The sequence below is a fragment of the Talpa occidentalis genome, unplaced genomic scaffold (genome assembly GCF_014898055.3).
Source record: "Talpa occidentalis isolate TD23 unplaced genomic scaffold, MPIMG_talOcc4v2.1 talOcc4.12, whole genome shotgun sequence".
Taxonomy (NCBI): Eukaryota; Metazoa; Chordata; class Mammalia; order Eulipotyphla; family Talpidae; genus Talpa; species Talpa occidentalis.
In genome coordinates this window covers 77569498-77596662 of record NW_023601212.1, presented here as the reverse complement: position 1 = coordinate 77596662, position 27165 = coordinate 77569498, and the positions used below count along the sequence as shown (strand labels likewise).

General features: G+C 47.9%; 1 long non-coding RNA gene across 2 annotated transcripts in view; it reads left to right on the top strand.

Moving 5' to 3' along the window:
- The first annotated feature begins 10039 nt into the window (after window positions 1-10039).
- The window catches only part of LOC119240138 (uncharacterized), a 61528-nt gene continuing 44402 nt past the window's right edge, over window positions 10040-27165 (top strand). Inside the window, exon 1 of one of the 2 annotated variants that reach the window (XR_005124086.2) lies at window positions 10040-10698. This is a non-coding gene — a long non-coding RNA (uncharacterized LOC119240138). Of the gene's footprint in view, window positions 10699-14991; window positions 15192-27165 lie in introns of those variants that run through there. The other variant, XR_005124085.2, reaches the window with a different exon arrangement.

Genomic DNA, 27165 nt, shown 5'->3' with positions numbered 1-27165 from the left:
TTCTGAGAGAGAGACAGCCTGAGGGCCACACAGCAATGGCTCAAGGGTATTCACCCAGCAGCTGGCAGAAACTCCATGCCAGCTCAGCCTCCCAGGACTACATTTAGCTTTTAAAAACATTGTATATTGTACAAAAATGAACAATAATGTGAGGAAACAAAAAAGTTTCATTAAAAAAATAAACATTGTGATAAAATATGCATAGTTCAAAATGTACTATCTTCACCATTTTTAAGTGTGCAGCTCAGCAGTGTTAAGTACAGTCAAACTGTGGCCCAATCCATCCTAGAACTCTCTTCATCTTACAAAACTGGAACCCACACCCACAAAGCATTAGCTCTACGTTCCCTGCTCCCCATACCCTGGCCTACCTCCATCTTCCCCTCTCTGTGAGTCTGGCTACTGCGGCCCTTCATGTCAGCGGGAATGATAGTCATTTTGTCACTGGTTTCTTCCACTTAGTATAATGTCCTCAAGAGTCAACATACCCTCCACCTGATCTTGTCCTAGAAAATGAATTTTGAGTTTTGGGAACACACTTTCTCTTTGTCACTGTTTGGTGTAGTGGTGGGCATGAGAATTATTCTGGCAATAAGACCAGAGACAAGTTGCTGGGGGCTTCTGGGAAAGGTGATTTTCTCTAATAAAAGGTTATTATGGGAGGAACAAGGCTCCTTTCCAGTCTCCTCTCTCTTTGAATGTGGTGATGTGGTGCTTTGGCAGCCCTTTTGTGACCAGGAGTTGAGAAGGTCATGGACAGAAAGTCAGCAACATCCTGGAGATGGCAGGGCAGGGACAGAAGGGAAAGTGGTGTCTTTGGTGACATGGTTGAGCCTCTGTATCAAACCTAGCACGGCCAGCTGCTGGGCTTCTTTCATTTGTGAGAACTGAAGTCTCACAGCCATTGATCAAGTTAGCTGACATTAACATTCCGAGCCCAGTGCAACAGAGTAAAAATCATTGGCATATTCCCTTTGCCCTCACACCACCTGTGCTTGGAGGGAAGTTTGTTGGTCTCTTCCAATGCTGCTTGGAAAAAAGATCTATAATTTTAATGCTCCTTTGTAGTCTTTCTTTCATCCCAGTTTCCCCCTCACCTATATTGCTATCATTCATTTTCTTGAAAAGCTCCCCTTATGTGCCTTTGTTGCTTGGGGACCTCATCTTAGGCCCATCCTTCCTTCTCATTTCCACTGATGCCCTCTGCTGCAGCTCTTCTGAAACACCTGCCTCCCCCAAAGCAGTCCGTTGTTTCTGAGCCCCATGGAGTGTCCTCTCAGCACCCCTCTGCCCAGCTGGTTCCCACTCCTCATCAGGACTGCAGCTCTGGGCATGCTCTCTCTCTTCCTACAGTCCTGCTCCCTTGGGTGCAGGTGTGACCTCCTGAGGGCAGGACCCTGGCACACAGGCTCTCAATGTGCACCTGTGGAATGGCACACTTGCTGCCCTTGTCAACTATTTGAATGCCGGAGCCCCTTCATAGGACTTTACATGGCTCACTCATCCTCTTGTGCTTCTAACCAGCTGGGGTGGCTTTTGGAACATTCCAACCAGAGATCTGGGGAAGCCTCATTACTGTCAGACCCTAATTAGTGTCTTGGTTCTTTTTATAACACAGTGACAAAAGATTCTGAACTAAGACATAGACATGAGGCCAAAGGGATTTTAACAAAGTCTCTTATTTTCTACTCAGTGTTACGAAATGAGATAAAACCTCCCCTGACTTATCAGCCCTTTATTGAATGAATACTCTTCCCTCCCTGAATAGCAGAGGGGGACAAAGACAAGGAGAGGTTTGTGTATGAGCAAGTTCCCTGGGCCCAGCCTGGCATCCTGGGGGACCTGTGATGATTGGCAGTGATGTCGCCCCTTCACAGCTGTTCCTTGCTCATTCGGGACCCTAGGAGGAAGGTTTTATTCTCTAATGAGAATATAACAATGTTGCAAGCATGGATAATTTTTCAAGCTAAAAAGCAAGATAAAGGAATTATGTAAAGTGCTTTATGCTTTCATCTCTTTCCCTCAGTGTAACAAGGATAAATGGTGTCCTGGAGCAAAGCATCCAAGACTTTGGGTACACCACTATTGGGGAGCACTGAGGTGTTCTTAAGTTCCTGCTTCTCAGAGGAAAATAGTGCCTTGTACCACAAAGCCCCCACTTCCTGAGATGTAGGATTTTCCAAGTGTCTCCTGGCACCAGGAGAAATGATTGTCTCCATTTTACAGATGAGGAAAGCAAGGCCAAGGAAGGCTAATTCGTTTGCCCAAGATCAATCAATCTTGAAAGAAATAGTCTTGCACGAGCCTTGTGCCTTGCCTCTCTCCACTGGCTAACAGGCTGGAGCAGCCACATTGAGCCGAGTGAGGGAAGCACATGTTGAGGATGGAGGCACTGCCCTCCTAGCTCTGGGGGATTTCTCGGGATTGTTAAGTGAGAAATAAATACGATTCCAACTTGGCGAGGCCTGTGTGCTTTGGGTCTCTTTGTGACGGCAGCTCAGACCTTCCCTTAACAAACTCCTGCCACTGATGACCCAGTCTTCTGGCATGAAGCTGCAAGCATCTCTAACTCTCTTACTTTAATTCTGTCTCCCTCTTACTCAGGACACTCCTCAGAATTAGGATACACTCCATTGTCAACAAGGCAGTCTTAGGCTTATGCCTGGTCTTCCTCATGGTTCTCCTGCTGTGCATACCCTCCTCATACAGCCACAGCATCCTGGTTGCCTGTCCTGGTGTCATGGAGATGAAGCATCCACTGGATGCCTAATAAAGATCTCTAACCTTGAGGAGGTCAAGGGCACTCAAGATAACACAGCAACAGGCTGAAGAAGACTCCAGATTAAGTGCTGGAGGTTTAAAATGGCCACGAAATAAGAAGCCATAGAAACTGCAAGGAAAGAACACATGCCAGATTTTCTTTTTTTCCAAAAGTTTTTTCATCACACGACCTGCACCTGGTATTGATCCAATAAAATTCAAACCCAAAACAACTCATGCAAAAACCTCATCACCAGCCTCAGAAAATGCCAGACATGTGTATGTAGTTAGGCTTTGTGATTCTCTGAAGGAAAACGAGCTTAAATATTTTAATTGGACTCACATGTCTCTTGTGGCCTTGAACCTGCGCTTTCAGGATGCTGCTGGATTTAATCCTCCCATCAGGGATGTAGCTCACTTTCCAGAATAAATGGTTCCTTTTAGCCAAGAAATATAACCATAGGTTCTTACAGGACCCCACCTCCCCAAACCCCTGCAATTCTACTTCAGCAAAAGTGCTTAAGGGTCAGGGAAGGTCAGAATCTGAGACTCACGAAGGGGCATGTAACTTAAAGTCACGTGGTGCCACTGCCACTTTCCCGGCGAGTGAAGGTCAGAGGCAGAGGGACGTTCCCGCAGAGGCAGCTGGTCAGGGAAGCGTGGGGTCAGCACATGTGCTTGGTCTCTGCAGCCTGTAGGAGACAGACTTCCACATTTATGAGCTGGTGTTTATTTTTCACTCTGCTCTTGCCTTAAAGATTTCTGAGCACAAAGGCGGACCGTGACGAAATGGCTGAGAGGCATATATTACTTCCATCTGGTGGGGTGGGTCTCTCAAAATGGGCTTCAGAGCCTATTCTTTGTTTTTATTTCAATTGTGATGAATATATGCCCCATTTCCAGCCTCTTGGAGCTCTATCCTGCCTCGGCCTCCCTCCCGGGTTCTGCTGTGGGGGGTGCTGGACCTCGCTGGGTTTACTTCATGTCCACTGAATAAGGAGTAGCAGCCATTTACTTTTGAGTTAGAGTTTTCATTCTCATACCCCATACCTGGGGAATTGCATTTCTTCAGGTGAGGCAAAGGGTTTGCTTCTTGGTGGTGAGTCAATTTAGGGTTCAGAGAACCAAAGTTGGGTGTGTGTCTGGAAACTCTCCAGGGTTCCTGGAATCTTATTGCCATCCCCTATGTCAGCCTATGAATAATGCTGAGGGAGTAGCTTCCTCAAACAACACTTGGAAGATCAGGGTAGAGGGTGCTGGACTAACAAGGGGTCCTCAGTTGCCCTGAGCTGTCAATCTATTTGCTTTCTGGCACAATTTGGGAGAGGGCAGTTCTCTCTTTCTTCCTCCAGGCCACCCTCTCTGCCCAGCCCCAGAGGCAAGCCTGTTGGACTGAGGAGTGAGGTGGCTTGGGGCAGTCAGTCCATCCATTAGAAAAACTGCTGTCATATGACCACAATGCACAGCAATACTTTATGCTATGGGATGAAGATGCTGTGAGTCTGTCAGTCTTTGTTGGACAAAACCTGTGGGCTCTCACTGAGCTCAAACCTTTTAGGAACCCCACACCCAATTGAAAGAAAAATTCTTTAGAACAGTTTCTGTTTCCCATATAGACAAGACAGTCTTGATTTCAGATTAAACTGGGCTCCTTTCCCCCAGTTGGTCACATCAGACTGGTTGGGTTGGCAGAGGGCCCAAGAGTCTCCCCACAGCTCTGCTGATCCTGTGTTTTTAGAGGCTTCAATTCAGGCTGCAGGCTGCTTCCCTGAGAGTGTTTCCAGGAGCGCTGGAGAGGGCCTGGGACACCTTGAGACTCAGCCAGCACAAACCCACTATACTGTTCTCAGCTTCATTTTTTCTTAATTAGCTCTAATTACTCTGTCATCATAAATGTACTGACATCGAAAGCCTTCAAGTTCCTTTAAGCAGCTGGCAGTAATCGGCCTCATTAATCTTGCCGATTCCCATCTTTGAAGAGCGCTGGTTTGCTTTAGAAACCATCCGCTGTTCTGTGCCTTTCCCCACCTCTCTGTGGCACGTCCAGCTCTGCAAGAAGAGCATGACCTTGCACCTGGGAGCTTGTCAGCGCCCCTGGCGCCTGCCACCTGGCCCAAGGTCTGGAGTGGACACCTGGCTCTTTGGGAGAGGCTGGGAGGCCTTGCTCTGAGGTCGGAGGGCATGAAGACAGGGGCAGGGGGTATCACCTACATCTTCCTGGCTCGTGTGACTCCCCTGGGCCTTGAGGGAGAGTCAAGGCCCCGGTAGCTACAAGTAATTAAATATTTAATCTTGGGTGTCCTTCTCCACTACCCACCAGGTTACCATCAGGAGGTCAAGCTGTCTCGCATCTCCTCCCACTGAGGCTGCAAGGGTTTGACCACCCTTTATATGGTCTTTGCTAATGGGGTCGGGGGGCATCCATGAAGTTCCAGGAACTAAGGTAACAGGTTCCAAGAGCAGAGAGACTTGGATAGTGTTTACTGAGGATAGACACAGGCAATATAGAAGAGGGTGAGAAATCAGTATGTAAATAAGGGGGCCAAGGTCACAGCTGGAGAGGTGGTGCTGAGTGTCTGGCCCACAGGACAAACGGAGGTTGCAAAAGGATGTGACCTGGGCTCTGGGAGCAGGACGGAGTGCAAGTGTGCATGTGCTTGTGAGTGTCTGCATGTGTGCATGCTTGTAGGTGCAGGAATGTGTGTGTGTAGTTGAGTGTGTATGTGTGTGCAGGTAGGTGATTATGGTTGTATGCATATGTATATGCATATATATGAGTGTGTAGGTGCGTTGGTGTGTCTGTGTATATGCACATGTGTATAGAACTGAGCATAGCTGGGAAGAGTGAGGGAACATTGGGGTTCCTTTTCTGTGGTGCCTGGTGAGGCACAAAGAGTCACAAATCCAAGGTGTTATAAGAGCTGGATCTTTCAAGTAAGCTCCGCAGGGGCAGGACTGATATTCCATACTGGTCGTCATCATGCTCAGCGCCTTGCTCTTGACCTCAGACCACTATCCCAGGCACGGCTGCTTGCTGCCACTGGCAGGGGCTAGACACCTTCTTGTTCCAGTTTTCATTGGATGGTATTAACTCCTGGTCTCACATCCTTTTTACTCTCTGGCAGAGAAGCTGAGAGACCTTCATGTAAACTGAATTCTTGATGTCTGGTCTTGACTGTTTCCGGTGGGCTCTAGACAAAATCCCCACTAAAAGACCTCTGTGGGCAGAACTAAGCCCCAACTCTTCTGTAAGGCACAAGTTCCTTGTGGTGTCCCCTTCACCCCCATGCTAGTTAATCACCAGATGGCACTGCCAATGGCTCCCACTAACTGGGACAAGTGCTGGACACCATTCTTTATAGATATTTTCTCCTTGTATCCCCTAAATCAACGGGAGAGGCACTACCCATTCCATTTTATAGATGGGCAAATACAGTCTCAAAGAGGTTAACCACTTTGTCTGAGGGTCAACATGGTTAACTAACAGAGACAAGGACGGAATCCAGGTTTGTGAGACTAACAGATGACTTTTCCATGATGTCACACCATAGAACAAATCAACATATACAAGTATATACCAGGAGGCGACCCACTAACAAACAGATCTGCCCGTCTCTAGACCAGGAGCTGAAGGGCTTACTAGGAGGCATGAGCCCTGTCTTCCTAGACAGCCCATCACGTGACCTATCACCACTTGAAGTTGGCTTCCAACAAACCCTGGACTAAGTCCTTCTCGGTTTCTAGTCTGTGCCCTTTTGGCAAGGGGATGAGTGCTTTTCCCACTTAATTTAAAAATAGTCATTTTAGGGACTGCCCTGGTGGCGTAGGGGTTAAAGTCTCAGTGCTACCACCCTGTTGTCAGTCAGTTAAAGCAGCTTGAGTTTGATCCCTGGCCAGGGAGCTGACCCACATGGTGCAGCAGACCTCTCCTGTCTCGCCCGCTGCTCCCCTCAGCAGTGTATTTCAGTAGATCTGCCTGTTCTGCTCCCCACTCTGTCTCTGGTGAATCCTCTCACCCCCTGCACCTCTGGCCTACACCCTAGTTCTACGCTAAAGTAAATAAAAAATCTTACAATAAAGGAATAATTCTTTAAAAAAATAGTCATTTTATTTAGAGATAATGATAGAATCACATTAAGATGTAAGAAATAATACAGAGATCTGGTATACCTTTTACCAGCTTTCCCCTAGTGGTAACATCTTGCAATATAGTCTCCATACCAGAAAGTTGACTCGTGTGTGTGTGTGTGTGTGTGTGTGTGTGTGTGTAGATTTACTTTGATGCAATTTTATCACCTGTGTAAGTTTGTATATCCAACACCACAGTCAAGATACAGAACAATTCCATACCACAAGGAGACTCCGAGGGGCTCTTTGTAATGGCACCACCTCCCATTTCATTGATATCTTGATCTTTTGTCCAGCCCGGCACTGACTGCTGCCTGCCTCTGGCTTAGACATCTGTTCCCTGTCTGGGCCCCGAAGTGGTCTATAGCAGTTGCTGCCTTGGGAACCCCATGGAAGACTGGACAAGAGAGGAGTCAGAGGACCTGCTTCCTTCCACTGCCACTCTTTCATCCGTGTGACCTTGGGACGTGGTTACATCCCCGTGGCTCAGTTTTCTTATTGGTAAAATGGGGATAATGAGGCCAGCCTCCTAGGGCTGTTGAGAGAACTAAATGGGATAATGCACAGGATGTTCCTAGTACGTCCCTGGCATGGGGCAGGGCCTTTTTCTGTGCCATGAGATGACTGTGACAGCCTCAAGGCAGGGGGCTCAGGAAATGGTTGCTCTGGGGGCCCATCACCTTTCTCCTGCTCCTGGGCTGATCCTGAAGAGAGAATTCCCCTGGGACTGGAAGGGGATGTTCTCCCAGGAGTCAGACAGGGTCTTTCTAGATAAACAGATGCCACTTTACCTCTTTGACCTTCCTGCTTTGTAACCAGATGCTCGTCTATCTACTCTGGAAAGAAGACAGGGCTGGGAGTGGGATGGGGTGGGTGAGGGTGTTGCCCCTGCCCCCCTGCAATGCCTCCTACCCCCCTTGCCTGTAGCAACTCAGGCCTGCAGCTGACAGAACTGATTACTGCCTGTGAGTGATAATATAATTCAGTTCCCCTCAAGGAGAGATGCTATCAGGGAGACTTTTTTTAAGAGGAAAAAATACATAATATACTGGTTGAAAAGGGCTATCTTTCTTCCTGGAAGAACAGTTATTAATCTCTTCCTAGTACATTTTCATATCATTTTGGACATTTATTTCCAGGCCGTGATATTATAAAACCAGGCGTTTGTGTCAGTTTTGATGCGGTGTAACACGCTGGAACATGAAAAGGCGTAATTACCGCTGTGGCCATTGGAATTGCTAACGAGATCCTGACATTTTCAAATCGGACCCATTTCTCAGTGATCCCGAAGTGAGCCCTGCAGCTGTGTGGGCTGCATGTCAATGAGCTGCTCCACTGGGGGAGAGTTGGGCGGGCGGGTGGGAGTGGGGACACTTCCATTCTTTGAGTTGCACCCCAGTGACAGGAGCTGTGGAGTGAAAATGAGTAGAGAAAGTGCCCCCCCCCCACAAAGCTGCCTTCTGCCACCCAAAAGTGAGGGGGCTTGTCTTGAGCTTTGGGGCCTTTATTTTCTGATTTAGGGCTGTCAATGCAACAAATCTTCATTGAAGACTTACTGTGTGTCTGGTCCTTTCACTCCTCAGCTGTCACTGGGGTGTAGCCTGGTAGACAAGAAGGAATTCATTCTCCCTGAAATTAGAGAACCCCCCCTGTGGGAAACCACCCTTTCTCTGCGGCTTCAGTGAAGTTGAATAGGTGGGGGAAGAATTCCAGAAAGTGCTTATGGAAATGAAGTTTCTGATGAAGGACAGAGGCTCTTTGGGGGTCCTTGCTGGGAGTGGGGTAAGGGAGGGGTGGGAGCTTGGATGGGCAGGTTGGAACTGGTCTTGGCTGCAGGGTGGTGGTGGTAGCTGGGAGGGGGGAGGCATGGAGGGAAGGAATTATTCAGCCTTCTCCTAAACTATGGCTTTGGGGAGGCACAGCAGCTCCTGCAGTTTGCTGCTCAGTCATGGCGGCCGGCCCAGCAACACAGTGTGGAATCAGCTTGCAAATGCTCTGAGAACAAACCAATTTCCTCCCCAGTTATGATTTTTTTTTGGAGGGGGGAGAGCAAAATTTGACCAATCTGACTGAGTCTGAGAGAGTGGCATTGACCATTGGTCTCATGGGTAGGGTTTGGGAAGACCCTGGCATAATCTCTCCTCAGGCACATGACAGTCAGTTTCTGTCTTTGGTAACAGAGGTGACCAGAGTGACAGATGGACAGGAAAGCAGGGGAGATTGGGGGTGAAAACAGCCAGACAGCCTTGTTGCTGGAGTGGCCATGTTTTCTGGGGTACTGAGAGCCATGGGATCCCCCTGGGTGGAACATCCTCTAGAAGGGCTCAGCACCCACAGAAGGAGACCTTCAGGGGACTCTTCAGATTCGAAGGTCAAGCCTTTCATGGGTCTGACCTGTGTCCAGGAAGGGCCTGGGACTTCTTCCAGGCCTCAGTGTCAAGTCTGGAGCCTGCAGCTCCCTCTTGACCCACATGGACCCATGGGGAAGTTAGTGGCCAGGAATCCAGCTGTCTCACAAGGGTCTGTCGCTGTGCTTCTCCTCTAACTCTGCAAGATACAACTGGATAGGCAGGTGCAGGGAAAATGGAATGACTCATGCCTTTTTCTGCCTTTCTGCCAGTAGCCTCTATGGCGGCCACCTGAGGTCTTGCTTTCCTCCCAGGTTTCATTGCCCACAATTGATATCGTGTTGTTGTGGAGGGTGCTTGGGAGTGTGAGCAAGGGCACAAGCATCTATAATTGCGGACACCTGGGCAGAGAAGCCAAAGAGCATGGGCATGCGCATATGTAAGTGTGGACACGTGGGCCTAGAAGCAAGGGATAAAAGGGGAGATTCACAAAGGCTAGTGCTCAGTTGCTGCTTCCCTGCCTGCTGGACAGCTTGTGAGTCTGGCCCTCTGATTCGGCATTAAAAGCCTGTCAAATACATTGAAGGCACCAAAGTGCTTTTTTTGTCTGCCCAAGTCAACAATGAGCCTGCCTGGCCTGTGATGGCTGCACAACAGCAGGACTTGCAAATCTCCCCAGAGTTTAGAAAACAGTTCTGGTTAAGTGGGTGGCAGCAGAGCAGGGCACATTGCTCTACAGACATCAGGATGCTCATTCAAGGCTTTGATGGAGGTATTCAGGGTAGTGGAGGCCTGAGTTTTTCCGAGGATCACTGGTGAGGATCATTGTCAAAGCCTCAGAGCCAACCTGCTGAGTCAGTTCCCTCACCTGTAAAACGGTGGCTTTAGACTGGAAGATGCTGATGGTCTGCTGGGCTTGAAAGTCCGATATGTCTCTGAGCCTTTGACTTGGAGCCAGCAGCCTCCTGGATGATGGCCCTGAGGAGACTCTGGGGTTCTTTTCCAGCTCTTGAGCCTGTTTGGCAGCCACAGATGGGCCTCCAGGGCAGAAGGAAAGCCAGGAGCCAAGAGGCTGCCTTGTGTGAGTGAGCGATTTGTGCAAGGATGATTTGTGAGGGCAGAGCCCAGGGCAGCAGGGCTGGGTTTCCTGGGGCTGCTGGTGAACTCCGACATCTGCTATTTTTCACTCCAGTGAGACCGATTTGCTCCAGATAGGGCCCTGCAGACTGTTTTCAGCTGTGCTGGGAAGTGTGGCGGCTGGCTGTGTTTCATCTCCAAGCCCTCTGCGAGACAGCGTAGCACGTGTTAACTGCTTGAGCAGAGAGGCCAGTGGATTCTCCATAGACCTCAACTCCAGATGATCCTTTCTGAGTAGACTTTTATTCCCTGAGGTGTTACCTCTACTTCAAAGGAATGTCTGCCCTCGATCTGAGGGGCTGCCTGACTTGGCCCACCCCTTACGGTAAGTAGACTGCATTCCTTTCTGAGTCCTTATTTCACAGAGTGGTATAGAATGATCCCTGGTCAGGAGTCAGTAACTTGAATCTGTTGGTTCCTGGATGAGTGATCGTGGATAAGTCTAGCGACACTCCACGGTCTCTATTTCCTCATTTGCAACTTAGGAAGCTCCTATATTTTTAAGGTCTGATGTTCACTGAGTGTATCAGTGTGGTTTTCTTGGAGATAAGTGCCTAGAGAGCAGAGGCCACCAGCTAAACTTCTTTAGTATAACAGCAATGACCAATAAATATCAAGTCCCAGGCTTGTGGGGCCCCAGGGAGACTCTGTTTTGCATGGGCCTAGTTATAGTGAGTGGTAATGAGGGGTCCTGGACCCTGGTCCTGAGGTGCTGGGGGAGCAGCCAAAGAGGCTCAGACAGCGTGGGCCCTGTGATATCTCAGCTGGGTGAGAGGTGAAGACTTGACTTCTCCATGGGGTCCTCTACCACCTTTGCCAGACAGTTTTTCTTTTTCCTGCCTCCTCCCCAGTAGTATTAGCACAAAGTAGGTTCTTATTAAATATTTAGATTTACTTAAGAGTGAACCCTCACCACTGAAAAAAATGTCTTTAAATATCTGCAAGGAAGAAGGCAAGGGACAGGAAAGACGAGAGCCAAAGAAAGGGGCAGTTTTTAGGTTAAAGCTCCTTCCTTTAAACCTTACCAGCGCTTCAGAAACCACCGGCTTATGTTATTTATTTTACCAATCTGCTTTTGATTACAGAATAGAGAAAGTGAAATAAATAAAATTGGCACTTAAAACCTTTCTCACCAGAACACTGATGGAAGTCTTCTGGCGCGTCTGTGGGCAGTACCATCTGTGGCTGTCACCTTAACCCAGGTGGAGCTGGGTGCCCTGGGACCCCACCTGCCTGGCTTCCTTTGGGCTGGACTGGGTCACAGGGCATTGCACGCCAGGTCTGCAGGTGGACGTGGACTAGCAGGCTTGTTTCTCATCCACACGGCAGGTCAGCACAGGCCCCTGTGTTGCTGGCGTTGGGCTCCTCTGACTGACTTGGGCTTCTCCTGCCAATCAGCCCCATCGGAGGCAATGAGACCTGCGTGAGTTCAGCCCATCCTCAGGGGTACCAGCTGTCTTTCCTCTTCCTTGCTTCCCTCTTCCATCTTTATTCCTGCCCACATGCCCCGTGGACTTGAGGCACCAGACACTGACAACCATTCACAGAGCCCGAGAGACCAGTTCCCAAAGGTGAATGGGGTCAAGTCTTATATTAAATTTCTCATTATACACATCTCCTGGTGGTTGATTCTCCAATCAAACCCCAAAAGGAAATAAAATAACTGGTAGGGGTGGGGAGAGGGAGCAAAGTATATGGAGCCAGAGGAGCGCGGGGCTATGGAAAATTGGAAAGTGCAGGCGGTGGGTGGGGGGGTGGTGCGGAGTGAGGAGCAGGAGCCCAGCCAGTTCCAGAGACAAAGGGAGAATTTGTGCAATAAGTTGAGGTTGGCTAGTTTCATAGGGGATGAAAAACAGATTACTTTTCACCTGGGAAGGTCATGGCTCATATGGCTGAGGTGGCTTTCTCCCAGCAACTCCATCTCCTCGCCCAATTCCCAGTCACTATCTACCTGACTGCATGTGAGATTCATCTGGCGACCTTTTAAACATGCAGAGGCCCAGGCCCACGCCAGGCCAATTTATCAGGACCTGCGGCATAGCCAGACTCTGCTTTTTGGGAAATGCTTTCCAGGTGATTCCAGGTGCCACCGGTTGAAAACAGCTGACCTAGTACAACAGACACACTCTTGGTGACCCCGATGTGTCACACCCTTGCATAGTCCCCTCCCTTCAGTGAAGGTGAACTCTTCTGTTGCTCTCACCGATAGATGGGCAAAGATAATGGGGTACCATTCTCTTGATTAGCTTATGCTCTAACGTGGATGAAGGTGGAGTCTTGTGAATAAACACCCCAGCCCCCTGTACTTCTGAAGGGTAATATTTCCCAGAGATCAGGCAGGACAGACTATGGACACAGTGCAAACGAACTGGAAAGTGGCACTTGCTGTGTTTCATCCCTGAGCCCTTAAGGAATAGCTGAGTGCATGTTAATTGCTTTGCTGTGTACAGTGGGGACCTTGATAATTCAGCCTTTATTGGTTATTTCTCCCTTCTGGTCTCCCTCTTCCCACTGCTGCCTTCTTGCTTCCTGGAATCCTGGAATAAACACTCTGAGCTTGTCTCTGCCTCTGCTTTTGGGGAGGGGGGTGGAATCCAGCCTCTTTTGGAGTCTCCACATGCAATGCAAACATGAGGAGAGGGCCTTGGAGCCATTTTGTGCAGAATGACCTTGGCATGAGTCACTCCATCCGGGCTGCTAGGACCTTGACTGTTGATACTGGTCTGCTTTGCACCATGCAGTGGTCGGGGAAACACAGCTCTTGGGATTCTTGGGCTCTAGGCAGTGAAAATGGTGTTGCTGTAGGATGTTGGAAGGAGAACCTGTTCCCTTTGGTGATGTGCACAGGATTTGGAGGTCCAAGTTGGGCCTTTTGTTTGGCCGGTGGAGTTTTATACAGCTCCAATATCTGCCAGTAAATAACTGCTCTTGAGGACCCAAGAATACAGTGAGGCCCAGTCCTCATCCAGCTTCCCGGCTGGTGAGGAATTGCACATATTTATGGTATAGAGTCCGCATGAGGATTTATGTTTCTACATTTTTCCATTACCCTTGATACAGTCGTGAAGTTGCATTCAACACCATTTAATGTTTTGGACCAAATTCCACTCTTGTTTTCCATTATATTTGCCAGCCCTTGAGTCATCTCTGTGTCTTTCTTGAACTCTAGTCTCAGCCAATCTCTCAAGCTAAGGCATTAAATTGTCTTTTCTACTTGCTTGTTTTTGTTCCTGATATCATGATAGACCTTTAAAAATGCTTCTGCCTTATGTCGACACTTGTATCTTCTGGGTTTCTTTGTTCACTTTTAATATTTTCTAACTCCGTTTCATAAACAACTGTTGTATAATTATTGTTATAAAATGGTGGAACAGACCAGCTGGACCACGACAGACTTAATTCCCTATAGTTGGGGTACACCTCTTTCTCCAAGATAGATGATGTGTTGTGACCTTCTTCCTGGCATGCTCTGGTCCTTTCTAGTGACTGCCCACTCACCCACACCACTGAAAACACCCTTCTCGGTGGCCTCTCTGGGGATAAACCCACCCCTCACCCCGGGTCCATCTTTGTCCTTCTTGGCCTGTTGGAGACCCCTAAGGTGTGAGGTGCTGAGACAAGGAGAATCTCAAGGTCGTGACTGGAAGACTGGTCAGCACGGGCTTGAATTGGTAACTTGAATCTGTCCAGACCATGATGTCCTTTCTGTGTCAGCAAAGCTAAGCCTGAGAAAGAGCAAAGATTAGAAAGGGAGTAGAATACCTGATAATGCAGAACCTTGGCGGTGATTACTAAGAGAATGATTCATTGTCTAGTAACTAACAAGGAGGGGAGGGGGGCAGTTTATTCAATAAAAATGAGTTGCACTGGGCACTCGGGACACTTGAGCTCGGCATGAGAGGCCTTGCGTCCCCTGGCTTCCACTTCTCTTAAACCTATTTTGTGTCTGCCTGTTCTTTATTCCTTGGTTCTTTTGGATTTCTCTCTCAGTCCTCTTCACTGGAGCTGGACTCTGGCATTGGCCCATCAGCTGGGGCTCTTTTCAAAACACTTTTCCTTCTTGGCTTTTGTGACATGTTCTCTCTGGTTCAACTGGAATTCCTTTCTCACTCCTTTCCAGCATCTTGGCATCAGCACCCTCACATGTGAGCCCCCTTTCTCAAGCTCTCACAGTGCAGGTTTGTCTTGGATGGTCCTGCCCATTCCCCTGGCTTGAGTGCCATCTACATGTTGATGCTCGACTCCATATATTTGGTCTGGACCTGCAGGCTTATAAAATACTGTCATACGTTGTACTTAGTTTAGGGCCTAAACTTTGATGAGTCAGATAAGCCAGGCTCTGCTCTAAGTGCTTTGCATGTGTCATTTAACTTGATCCACAAAATCCCTTTGCAGCAGGCACCCCTGTCATTGTTGAGGAAACTGAAGTCTATTACATGTCCTCTCCTGAGTGTTGCACAGTCACCAAGTTACTCTCAGTTCTGCCTCCTTGATATCTACAAGGTCCTCCTCCCCTCCAGCCCCTCACGCCTCTCTGGCTTGGTCTTAACATCTCTCTCCTTGTAGCCTCCTCCTAACATTCTACAGCCTCAAGGTCTTGCCTTCTGCAAATCTCCTCTCTGCAGAGTGATCATTCTAAAATACAGTGCTATTGTGTCCATTCAGCTTGGATTAAAGTTTGAGATGAAGGCACTTCCCCCAGCTTTGGTTTCTCATCCCGAACCCAGCCATGTGGACCTCCGCCAATCCATTTCCTACTTCCACTTAACTCTACCTTTGTCTACCAGCCACCTCTTCTGGGATCACCTCTAAAAAGAGGTAGGTGTTCCTGTGCTGAGAACACAAAATCCCTGTGTATTCAGGCCGTGGCTACCCTCGGGCATGGAGTCTGAGCATGCCTGGAGTGCAGCTCTTCTCCTGGGCTCTGCTCTCCACTCTTCTGCAGTGATTGGCACTTGGTGGGATTCAAAATCATCCCACACCTTCCCTCCTGCACCCCACTCGGGAACAAGTCTGATTTTAGAAAGGATGCTCCATGCATCTTGCAGAAAGGGCTGGAGGAGACAGGGCCACATTGAGCCAGCTGACGTTTGTCCAGCTCCTGGATGGGGCGTCTGCAATCTGGGCCAAGACATGTGGTCCATGCTCCTCGGTCCTTGCACAGGTCTGGGGGCCTGATAGTGTACGTGGCCAGGGACGTGGCTGGCCAGCCTTCGCGTTTCAGGAAAGACAGACCCAGGGAATAAGCTGCACAGACTCCAGATCTGACAGGAAAGTTCTGGGGAGCAGAAGGACTTCACAAAAGCATTCTTGGGGGTTATTAAAACAGCATGTTCCTTTGGAAGCAGAAGAGAGCAGCCACTGTTCCTCAGTGTTTGCTCAGAGGCTGAATGACCCTGGAGGTTTTGCTGCATTTGGTCGACAGCCCTGCGATGACATTGTTTGTGGCAACTGAGCCTGCTCAGGCCAGCTGTAAATCACAGGGAAGGGCCCTTGGGGTGGGGGGTGAGGGGAGGCGGTTCAAATTTCCACCAAGAGAGAGTCAGTAAATATCTTCCAGAAACTTCAGGCTCCAGGAAGTATGGCCACGTGTTTTCCTCTCCCGTCGACTGGGGAAAGGTAGGGAGCAAGGGCAGTCAACAAAACTATCCTTTTTCTTTTTTCTTTTGGGAAAAAATTTGTTTTAAGACCTCAAACCTTTAAACTTTTTCAAATCTTTAAACCCTTGGACCATTCTAGTGATTTGTCTTTAAGAAATAGAGAACACCCAAGATTTATACACAAACGTGCTTGACATAAGGTTTTTATAACAGCAACAACAAAAACAAAGTTGAAACGAAACACACACACACACTCGCATGTATGGAAATGGCTTCAATGTCGAATTACAGGGATTAACTTAATTTCGGTACACCCATGTTGGAATCCATTCAGCCATTTAAGAAGCATATTTTCCAGGAAATCTGAGAGACCTGGAAAAATGTTTATACTATGATATTAATCAGAAAAAGCAAATATGTAAGAATAGAATTGAAAGGAACTTCCCAAATATGAATAATCTCTTTGAGAAATAGGATTGTGGGTGAATTTTGTATTCTTTATGCTTTTATGTATGCTCAAATATTTCCAACACGAGATCTTGATGCATCCTTAAAAAGAATCATTTAAAAGGATATCTGAAAACCTGAAGAGGGTCTCTTCCTGCATGGGTTTAGGAGAACAGACTCTCTCCATTACTTGGCTGTGTGTTCTAATCCTTTTGAGCTGAGGAAAAAAGAGGATCATAGCAAGTGGGAATGAAGAGGCTCAAGCAAATACCCATGTAAGAAATTTGAGACATTTGGACTGTTTTTGAAGATTTGAAATGAAACCAGGGTTTGGGGGTGTCCCAAGGACTGGGAGAGAGCTATCTGAGAAGGACCTCAAGCTGCTCCTGCTACCATTGCTGGTATAGTTATAGTGGGTGGTCAGCTGAATGGCATCTTCCTAAGCAAGGAATCTGGAATGATCTTTTACTAATTTCTCATCCTTGGCAGATTTCTCTGCCCCCTATCTGAACTCCAGTTGGGTCTTGCAAACTTTCCTTGGACTCTCTCCACACTCTAATTTGGGACCACCTCATCACCTTCGGCCAAGCTATTGAAAAGATTCCCAGCTTGCCCTCTTTTAAATCCTATCTCTGCAGTCAGACTGTTCTTTCTGAAATGCAAATCTACTTCTGTGCCCTTGCTTACAATCTCGAAGTTGCTTTCCATTGTATTCAAGTTCGAATCCAAACTTAACTTCATTTGCAAAGTCCTGCTCCATGTGACCACAGACCAGCTTCAAGGCCTCATCTCTTCATTCTTTGCATCATACCCTTTGCTTCCTCCACCATTCTTGTTTCCTACTGATCCCTGAAAGTGCCAGTCCTTTCTACCCCACCCCCTCTCCTCCTTTTCTGCAACTGGGAAATCTTTTTCATCTCTCTGGGGTCAGTTCATTGTCATCTCTGAGCAGGCAGAGTGATTTCTCCCTTCTCTGGGTCTTCTTAGACTTGTGCGAGCCCCTCTTCCCAGTGAACATGTTGTTTCACCTGGGAGACTTTGTTAGAGTATGAGCTTCTTGAGACACTGGCTGGTCCTTCTATGTCTTCCATAGTCTCCACCATTGTGCCCAAAGTGTGGCGGGTACTTCAAAGTGTTGGATGGGTAAATGATGTATAGGAGAGTAAGATTGTGCTTCATCATCCAGAAGAATCATTGAACCAACATTTGGATTATATTTAGTTTCCAGTACTAATTCAGAGCAGCTATTAATGGCTCTCCTAAATGCTTTTTTTTTTTTTGAAGGAGTTTAAGGCCATTTCTCAGATAAGTGGTAAGTCATGATGTTTCAGTTCTTTGTTGTATAACAGATTTTCTCCAAATTTAGAAGCTTAGTACAATAATTATTTTGCTAAGGGGTATGAAATCTGAGCAGGACATGTTTGCTTCCCCAGCTATCAGTTGAGTGGATGTGCAGGATAGACCAGCTGAAGGAGCCACTTCTAAGATGGTGCACTCACATGGCTGGCAAGCTGGTGCTGGCTGCCAGCTGGTGTTATCTTGGCATTATTGTAAGGGGCCTCTATTTTTCTCCACATGGGCATCTCTGTGGGACTACTTTAGCTTTTTTGTAGGCTACTGGCTAATATTCAAGAGTGTTTCAAGAGACTTGGGTGAGAGCCACTTGTGCCATATTTTACTGGCCAAACAAGTCACTAAGTCCAACCCAGGTCCAGGAGGAGGGGAATTAGATTCCACTTCTCAATGTGAGGGGCAGCAAAAAATTTGCCCTGGACATAAAAAAAAGATAGATGTTGCACAAATAATGGCCTATTTTCCAATTTTATACTAATCAACAGAAGGGATAACATAGATCTTGGAATTTTAGAACTATTAAAGTCCAAGAGTCAAATCACTATATCTGGCAATTGGAATGAGCTTCCTGGTAAGGTCGTCAGTTCCCATTCAGAGGAAGAAGTCAAACGGTCTGGAAACTTCAGGAGAGAGGTTGTAGAGGGTAGTCAAACTTCCAGTGAGGAATAGGGTTGGATTGGATTGAGATGAAGTTTTGTCTATCAGCTCACTGTGACCAGTAGTTGGCATACCATTAGTTCCCTGCTCCAATCATCAGACTCTAGGGTTGAGTGGGGACTGGCTGCTCCTGCTTGTTGGGATGATGATGGTAGTGGTGGTGGGATATCATCACGTATAAAGTTTGCTATTTGCAGGCATGAGCCTGTGCTTTTTATATAATGAGCCTATAAATTAGAGATTATTATATGCCCATTTTACAGATAAACTGAGCAGAGAGAAATTACATAACTGACCCAAAGCTGGTCAGCCAGTAGATGGTGGAGCTGAATGGTCACCTGGTGGGTGTGCCGAGAAGCCTCCCTGCCCCGTGTAGGATGTTGACCCCATGGTCCCTGGTTTTCATTCTCTCCCTCACGATACTGCCCCTGTCTCTGTCAATGAGGTCCACACATATCTGAACTTCTGTATGCAGAGGTGCTAGCGGTAGCCTGAAGGTGGCACATGACGAGCAGGAATAATATACAAGAGAATTCAAACATCTGATCCGGAATTGACTATTTAAATCCTTTCTGGGGAGGGCAAGCAGGCTTAGAGGTGGTCCCAGCTGGTTCTGGGACACAATGCTGAACCCCAGACATGCCTCTTCTGCATAAAATGGTGCCTGGAGCTTGGCCTATAAGCACAGAGCCCACACACGCCTCTCCCAATTCGTGGGCCCATCTGGCCCTTTTTCTGAACATGCTTCTGTCCTACAGGTGATTCTCATTCCTTCCACAACTCCTCCTGCTCTTTCCAGGGTTTCCTCCCTGATAGCTACTTTTTGATTGCTGCAGTCAGAGTGAGACCCCCTCTCTGTGCTTGCCCCAAATGCGTGTTCACATGACATGTGATTATAGGATTCGTTGCTGCTCCCATAAAACTGGATGCTCATGTAGGCAGGGACTACTGCTAATGCTGTCCCCAGCCCCTAATTCCTGGCACATCATTAGAACTTCACTGATGTTTTAAAGTGAATGACCCTAACAAAGCAAACATGGTTAGGATTTTCCTGCTGCCAGGTACCCCTGCCTGGCCATCCGCCTCTCCTCAGAGACTGTGACTATGTTGTTCGAATCTCATTTTGACATACCCTCCTAAAGGATGCACTTACTGTCACTATCTAAAGAGTTCTAGTGTCTACAACTCTTTGGCTCTCAAACTCGAGAGTCAATTGGGATGATCTGGAAGGCTGGTGGAAACACAGATCCTGGTGTTTGAGTCCATAGCTATGAAGTAAGGTTCCAGAATATTCGATCTCCACAACTTCCCTGGTGAGGTTGCTGAGGCTGGTGTGTGCCCACTGCTGCTTGAGCCTTCATGTACCGGATCACCAGGCATTTGAGAGTAACCTTCCATTCTGTTGTTTCCAGAAGCCTCAAAATGGATGAGCTGTTGCTTGGATTCATCAACACACAGCTCAATTTCTGTTTTCGATAATAACCTGAGGAAACAGAAATGTGTCTTGTGGAAAATATCTCGTGCCTCAGCATTTGAATTGCCCTCTGATTTTTCCATTTATTAAAACAAGCATTAAATTATTTGGCGTATCATGGCAGTCTGGAGAGGAGAAGGACACTCTGATATTCAGAAAACCAACGGGTATGCAAACAGTGGGCTTCTTAATGTGCTTAGAATACATGAGGACTTTCTTGTGGGGAATGTATCCGCTATGTGGAAGGTACTCGAAATGTGAATAAATTTAAAGTTGCTGTTTAAGAATTCCTCTTCACGAGCTGCAACATAAATAAATTGGAGGTTTACATGTGGTGGACCTCAGGCTCTAGGCAACTGGAGAGGGAAGACGATGGGAAGAGAGAAATGATTTTCAAATATCCTTGACCAGCAGGCTCTCCGCTGAGGTGTTAATTGTAGATTACAGTTTGGGAATAGCTTCTCTCACCGGCAAAGATGGCAGGGCCAGAGGAAAGAGAGTGAGATGTATACAGATGAGTTTGCTTGAAAGGGATGGCAGTTCACACGGGATTTAGATCATTCTGGGTGGGGGATTCACCAGATCGTGCACTGAATCCAAGTCCCTGACCTGGGGAAACTCAGCCCCTACCAAGCCCGTTTCCCAGTTGTCTGGGGAGAGCTCCAGGGCACTGCCTTTCCCTGGCTTCCCTTGGAGGTCTGCCTTTCTAACACACTGCACACACACAGCTCTAAAGGCGCCGATCACATAGACTGAAGTGAGCCTCGTGATGTCTGGAGCTGTGTGACATGGTGGCCCTGCCTTACAGAAGGCCTGGAGAGTCGGGCACTGAGGTCTCTTCATCTATCAGCCTGAGGTGATCCCTTGCATGCTGTTTATCTATGTCTGTTGTTCCTCCTGTGTGTGGCCCAACATGACAGCCCCACACACCTTCCCTATGTGGCCATCTTTGTTCCACCACCTGCCACTGACTGTCAAACATCTGTCTCTTATCACAAATTCTTGAGAGGGAGAATTGGGCTCCTGGCATGCCAGGGTCTGCAGCCTTGCATATGATGTCTGTCACACTGTGGTCTGGTCTTCGTGGCCACCGGAATGGGGGTAGAGCATGAGATCTTTTGGAATAAAGGTGTGTTTAGGGTGTTGAGGGCTGTAGATCAGGAAAGATTCATGGAGAAGGAGGCACCAGGAAGGTATCCAATATCCTGGTGATATAAGGCCAATCCAATGTGCTCCTCAAACTCACTCTTTTCCATTTTTGTCCTGGACACCCCTCTCCTGGGGGACCATGGGACATTTGCACAGCTGTCCCTTGTCTGGCTCTCCTGCCACGGTCTAGACCTGCCTACACCACCCAGGCCTTTTCCCCACTGGAAGGCAGCTTTGGCTCTGGCAGGTGGCCTGTTCTCTCATCTCTTACAGCCTCCTTTCTGAAAGCACTCTGCACAGAATCTTCCAGGTCAGTATGCATGCAGGGCCCAGCAGGAGAAAATGTGCCAATCAAGCAGTTACACAAGAGTCAAATTGGCATCTGTAGATGTTAATGCTCCAACATTGGGCTTTTTATCTTTCTTCCCAAACCCACTCCTTCTGCTGTGGTCGGCATCTCACTTAGTGGTGACTCAAGGATTCCTGCTGCTCCGTCTAAGACCGTGGCGCCCCCCCTGCCTACTCCCATTTTTCATACCATGTCTAATCTGTCAGTGTTAATGTCATAGGCATCTGACAGCACATGTCACACAGCTCCAGACATCACCTGGCACATCATGGTCCACACACTCGGGGCCTTTGGAGCTGTGTGCTTTATGCATTTAGCATTATAGATCTATGAGTCAGCGCCCGGCTCTACCATCACGGTATCTCCTGGGTGGCCAATGCCACCTCCCTGGTCCATCCACCCTCTTCTTTTGCAAGCATTATTGCAGTAGCCCCCGAAGTCCCTTGCCTTTTATACCTCTGTCTCCCTTTCTCCAATCCACAGTAAGCAGCCAGTACATGTTAAGAGGTTCACCTGTAAATCAGACCACATCCTCAGATGCTGCAAGGACTCCTCTGGCATCAGAATAAAGATGAGTCTCTGTGATGGCCTAAAATTCCTCCTTTAGACCCAATATCTCTCTGCTTCTCTGCTACTTTTCACTCATTCTTATCACGCCATATTGGCACCTCAGTGTTGCCCAAATATGGCAGGCATGTGCTCATCGCAAGTCCTTATCTTGCTGTTCCCTCTGCTGGAAGTCTCTTCCCCCAGAAGCAAATGGTTTATTTCCACCAGCCTTGGTGTTTCCTTAAGTATCAACTTCAGGCCTTCCCTCTGAGCCCTATTTACAATGGCTTCACCCTGTCTCTCATTTTCACCCTTTGTTGCTGTAGTTGTCCTCCTTGGCACCTTCTTATATACTATATATTTTACTTACACATTTTACTTGTTGTCTGTCTCCTCCTACTGGAAAGCAAGCTACGTGAAGGTGGGAATTTTTGCGTATTTTCTATTCTTAGCACTTAGACCATTGCCCGACACTATCAAATGTGCACCGAATGAACAAATGAATCTAGAAAAAGGAGTCAGTGTGTCTAGAAATACATACCTTTTGTATTTTAACACAATAATAAAATTCATTTTTTGAGAAAATACCAGGCACAAATATGTACTGCATATACAGGTAAGCAAGCATCTGTCCATTTCTTATTTTTCCAGGCTGACAGCTTGCATGCAGATTGTTGGGTTCCAACATAGACCCCTGGCCACACTATTTTTGCCCCTCCAAGTATTTCTATTCTGCTGGTGAAGCCAGGTCTTAGGAGAGACCTCAAGCCACCCTCAATCCCCAGGGTAAGTTCCCTGTTGACCAAAAGGGTGGCCACAGTTTCACTCCCCTGCCCAAGCCCAAGCATTCTTGCTTTCTCTTTTTTTCTTTCTGGATCCAGCTGTCCTGCTGACTTGCTCTTGATTCCCATAATTCCCCTTCCAGGACTCCTGCTGCAGGGGTGCAGTGAGGTCACACATGGAGCAGGAGTGTTTTTTCAGAAGGAGCCCCAGGAACCATTGAAAGCTACCCTCCAACTGCAGAGGGAAGCTGGTGGCAAGTGAAGTCAGACTTTCACCAGAGGATGGCACTGTGGTCTTTTCTAAGAGGAGCTGAGGAGGCTGAAAAATCAGTTTCCAAATGGCATTAACAGCTGCCTCACAAACCCTGCAGGGAACGGCAGAAAAAGTTAACCCCAAATGGTGGGGAAATAGAAGCTGTAGCAGACATGGAGGTGTTAATGGAGGCCAGGCTGGAGGAAGGCAGGGGCTGGGAGAGGGACCAGGAAGGGAGGATCACTAAGCTTCTGGGGGCCGGTGTCTGGAGGCTGAGGACTTTGCTTACCAGGGCCTTCCAGGGCTTTTGGAGAAGGTCTGCAGCCCCAGTGGTGGGGGTTGGTTTTCCACTCTTGGAAAAGTGGCAGAAGGCCTTGAGGGTGCAGCAGTGGTGGGGCTTTCTCCCCATACCCATTTTGCCTAAGTTGTTTAAAGTATGTATTTTAGTCTCCTTGAGGCCCCAGGCCAAATCTAGTTCATTTTTTCAGTTTTGCGTAATGCCTGGCATGTAATGGACCCTCCTTCAGGGACTCTCAGATAAATGATTGAGTGATTGAATGAATGAATCTTGGGTTTGGGGATAATATAGTATAAGACTCTGCAAGAGTGGTAACATAGCTAAAGAGGTGTTAGCCTATGCTCCCAGATCATGTACAGTATTGTAAACCAGTATTACTGCAAAAGAAAAAAATGGTAAAATTGAAAAACAAAGTAAAAAAAAAAATTTGAGTGTCTTCCCATCTCCCCAGGATTTCTGACATTATTACTCTGCTTCACCAAAGTATCAGCCCTTGATGGTTTGCCAATGGTTTTGGTTCAAGTTATGCTTGAGTCTGTCCACCTGTCTTTCTAGCTCTCCATCCTCTTCCCTCCTCCTTCCTGCAGCATCTGGTTCAAGCATCTTTAGCACCCCCATCATATTCCCCTCTGAATGAGAACCTCCTGGGCACATGCCCAGTGTCCAATATGGGGTGTGTGATGATGCCCCATGGTGTCTAGGACAATAGGGTGCAGAATGTTTATGGAATACAGGAACTTTTCCCAAGTGATTTTACAGCCATTGTGACATGCACTCTTTGCTCCAGCTCCTTAAGGGAGATATTGGGGTAGACCATATTACCCTGTGATGACTATATCAGTACATACCCCACCCCTTGCTCTTCTTGTGATGTGACATTGACAGCCCTCCAAAGACAGAAGGATTTCTGTTCCCTCCCATTGAAGCTGGATAGATTTTGTGATCGGCCAGTTAATAGCAACTGGCCAAAGTGATGTGGTGTGACTTCTTGGGCCAGGTCATCTGAGTCAGGGAAACACCCCGCTGCTCTCAGTCTTGGGTCACGTGTCTTAGGGACTGTGAGCTGACATGTAGGAAATCCAGTTACCCCAGAGCCTCCATGCAGAAGAGATCACAAGGAGAGACTGTGCAGAGACAGAGCTGCTGGGGGAGCTTCAGCTGTTCAGCTCCAGCTGCTTGAATCTTCCAGCTGAGGCCTCAGACACTGAGGGGTTGCCAGCTCTGGCCTGGTTTCTGACCCAGAGCCTGTGAATATAACAAAGGGGTGTTTCACAGCCTTGAGTGTTGGGATGATTTGTTATATAGTCATAATAATGAAATACTCTATTATCCCCCTCTCTTTAGTACCCCATCACACTTGTTGGTGAGAAAACAGCCCTGAGAAGCAGTTAAGGCTTGAGTGTGATTAAGAGGTTAAACAGAGTCTTGACTCCCTGCCCATCATGCAGTGCCTATCCCCACGTCAGCCTTGGTTGCCAGGCTGGAGCTGAAGGAAAGACCTGGATGTGGCTCAAGGTCATTCAAAGCTGGGGAAGATTTTGGTTTTGCTGATGCCTCAGCCAATAGGAATTCAGGCTTTCAGATCTGTCTGGGATCTAGTGAGTGAGAGTGGGGACTACAGTCTGCGTTCTCTGACCCAGGACCACTTACAATTACTGCTCTGAGACTAGTGTCTCAGGGGCACCCATTACTGCTGAGACCTGTTGAAAGCTGCCTACCCAGCCCTGCCCTCCTGCCAGCAGCTGGTGAGGAGTCACCATGCTGTTATCAGCACAATGGGCCATATTTGCAGGGACAGGGGAGCAGGGAAACCCCAACAGACCACAATGTTGCCATAAAGAAAGATTGCTTTCCATTCTTCCTGGCCATTGACACTCCTTTCAAGACTACTTAATAGTCATGTGGCAGAGCAATCTGAGATGATCTTGTCAGCCTCTGGATTTGGGGATGACTGGTCTTTCTGGATGGGAGGGCCACAGCCTCTCAATTAGTCTGGCCTATAAGCTGGTGCCCTCTCCCCTTCACTGAGATGAACATTGAATCTCAGTCTGGCTCAGGTGGTCATTGATAGGAGACTTTCCACAGCAACACAGGAAGCCTGATTTTGAGTGTGCATTTCAGCTTTGGCAGGACTCAGATACAACAGGCCAAAAGCCCCTGAACATTTAATGGTTGCATGTCCTGAAGGGCCTCTGCCCCTCATTGTGTAGGTTCCTGGAGAAGTCGCTCCTTCCCAAGATCAGAAGCCTAACAGGATAGGGGTTAGCAAAAGAAGGATGCTCTGATATAGAGTGTAATCCTGTTGGAAGTCTGGCAACTGTGTGTAGGTAGCCATGACCTTTTTCATGTCATAATTGTAATATGGTTGTCATTTATAGAGGCTGTGATGGCCATGAATCACACTGACTGTAATGCTGAGCTCTTTGGAGGCCAGCGTGCTGTTGGGATATGTGGTCATGGAAATGTTGGCTTCATGGAGCCTGGGCTGCTGTCATGTTCTCTCGCTGGTGGACTGTCTGCTTTCAACTTTCTGTTGGCATGTTAGAGTAGGAGCCTGAGTTCTATGCCAATTCTGGGTAGATTTTTTTTGAACATCAGTTCTCTGTTTAACCTCTTAATCACACTCTGCATCTTTTGGATGACCATGCCTACTTCACCCCATAGGTCTAAGCTCTCCACACCCCATAGCATTGGCTGCATGGACTGTGGGTTTCTGGTGGAACAGGGGTACATGTCTTAACCTCTAAGCCTCCAGGCTTCTCCTTGAAGTGGCCTGAGTGGCTTTCCCTGTCATTTGGCAGTCTTTCCCAGACCCTACATCCCCCGTGAGATACCTCCAGTCATGCACTACCAGGGAGAAGATCCTCAGAGGAACTTGACATTCAGCTTTCAAGGTATATGATTGCCTGAACATATCTTTGGATTGTTCAGCAGTAGGAAGCAGCTACTCTAATCTAGAAGATCCCCAATTTGGCAACCCATTTTTTAATTTTCCCAACCACGGGTTATCAGTGGGACCTAACTGCCTCCCAATGGGGATAAGCCAGACCCTTCAATCCTAGTCCCCAGGCTGCTCCACCACTGGGACAAGGCTTTGTGACAGAGCTCCTGATGCTGATGCCTGCCCTAACACCCCACCACATCCTTATATCCCCTTTCTGTCCTCTGTCCTGTCTTCAGTGCTCTCCTGCCAAATGGCCGGGATTTAGGGCAGGGATTATTAGCACCCACAGGGAATGCTTGAGCTTGTCCAGGGAAGGACTGGCTAGCAAGCCCAGCTAACACAATTTGGCAGTCTCTTTAGGGAGAGAGGAAGGGATTATGGGAGAGATGTCTGGTGAATCAGGATGTGCTGCTAAGGGGAAAGGATTACCTCTGAGTGTTAAGGACACATATATCACGTGCGTGTAAGCATCTTACTAAAAGGAAACACCAACAGATGTACACACAGCTCTAACACTGCCTCTCTCCACCTGGGTGGATGGAAGCAAACACTTGGTTTTCTTCTCTCAGACTTGGTAGAGGCTTCCTCTGAAGGTATGAGGCTGTGTCTTTTGTCCTGTTGCTTAGTTCTCATAATGGCCTTGTCCCAAAGGTGTGAACCATTATGAAGTAGAGCAGGATAGGAACTCAGGTCTGCCTGACTCCCAAGCCGAAGGCACCATTTTGTAGACACCATGAAGGAAGAAACTATTGAAGGCCCTGGGACAAGTCATGACAGGCCGAGGAGGCCACCTAGAGGCAGGACACTGGCCCGGTGACACGGGTCCCCAAGAGCTGCCACAGTGACAGGGTGCTGTGGGCTGGAGGGTTTTGCATTCATGCAGTGGGCCACTGAGAGTCCAGAAGGTTGCTGAAATGGAGTGCCAGGTTGGCAACAG